Below are 1,114 nucleotides of genomic sequence, written 5' to 3'. Positions count from 1 at the left end.
TTCTGAGGCTCGGCCTTCCGATAACTGGCAGCTTTCAATTTCATCCACTTGCCATGCTGTGAGAGACCCAAGACACACAGAGAGGCCACAGGGGATAGAAATGAGCACACGATTGAGCCAGTTTGGTTGCTCCAGCCCGGTCAAGTCCTCGGGTGACTGCAGCCTCAGTCATCATCGTGTAAGGCAGAAGAACTGTCCGGCCGAGCCCACGGAACTGTGAGAGATAATAAAACAGTTATTATTATTTTAAGACGCTAAGTTTTAGGTAACCAAAGGAGAGGCCTCAAGCCCTGTTATTATTATTATTTTTCATTATTGCCCCAATGCATTGACTTCACAGCACTCATGATAACTTGCGCTTATCTAATTATTTGACTCTGAACTTGCTCATTTTCCCTCTTCCACTCTGGAACAGGAGCCTGGAGCCGTGTCTATTTGGATTGGTGCTCCCCGCATCATTGTGCACAGAGCGTGGGGATGAATGAATGAGTGACAGGCATCGGGACAGTCCTGCAGCATTCCTGAGAGGCAGGCTGGGCAGCACCAGGACGGAGGTGGGTACAGCCCAAGCTCCAGCTCTGGAGGGCTTTCCCACTCAGGACTGCGAAGCCTCTCCCGGCACTGCCTTTGCACCCCGTGCCCCCTCGCCCCTGCCAGGGAGAACACCCCCTCTCCTTGCCCTTCTGTACCCTGTGCAGCCTCCATTAACGTACCCATGACCCTGCAGGTTTTGTGTATGTAGGTGACAGAAGCGGGACAGAGTAGTGGGTACGACTGAGAACTCTGGACACAGCTCCGCCACACTCTGAGTGCGTCTTGGTGCAACGGCACATTTCTTGAGTGTTCACTTGTATGGAAAGTGCTGTGTAACGTTTATGATGTGCCAGTCACGGTGCTGATGCTTTAAATCCATTTACTCCTCATAACAACCTTATCAGATATGTATGATCTGCAGTGCCTGGCACATTGTGGGCTCTCCATAAATCCCAGCGCCTTGACAAGGGAAGGCATCGCAGGCTTTACTGTGAGGGCACTAGGGAGCCACTGAATGTTTTCAAGTGAGGGAGTGACAAAGAAATAGTAGTCTAGCTCAAGTTCAACTCTCTCCCTCCCC

At 51.2% G+C, this 1,114-nt stretch overlaps 1 long non-coding RNA gene across 3 annotated transcripts in view; it reads left to right on the top strand.

Annotated features, from left to right (window-relative positions):
• Positions 1–1,114, top strand: part of LOC120614864 (uncharacterized) — a 37,463-nt gene that overhangs the window by 17,712 nt on the left and 18,637 nt on the right. For all 3 annotated transcript variants that reach the window (XR_005656089.1, XR_005656090.1, XR_005656088.1), the window contains exon 3: positions 416–554. This is a non-coding gene — a long non-coding RNA (uncharacterized LOC120614864). The remainder of the gene's footprint in view (positions 1–415; positions 555–1,114) is intronic.

Source organism: Pteropus medius, unplaced genomic scaffold, assembly GCF_902729225.1.
Source record: "Pteropus medius unplaced genomic scaffold, Ma_sr-lr_union100, whole genome shotgun sequence".
Lineage (NCBI taxonomy): Eukaryota > Metazoa > Chordata > Mammalia > Chiroptera > Pteropodidae > Pteropus > Pteropus medius.
Note: the sequence above shows the minus strand (reverse complement) of the source record. Positions and strands in the feature narration are given on the sequence as shown.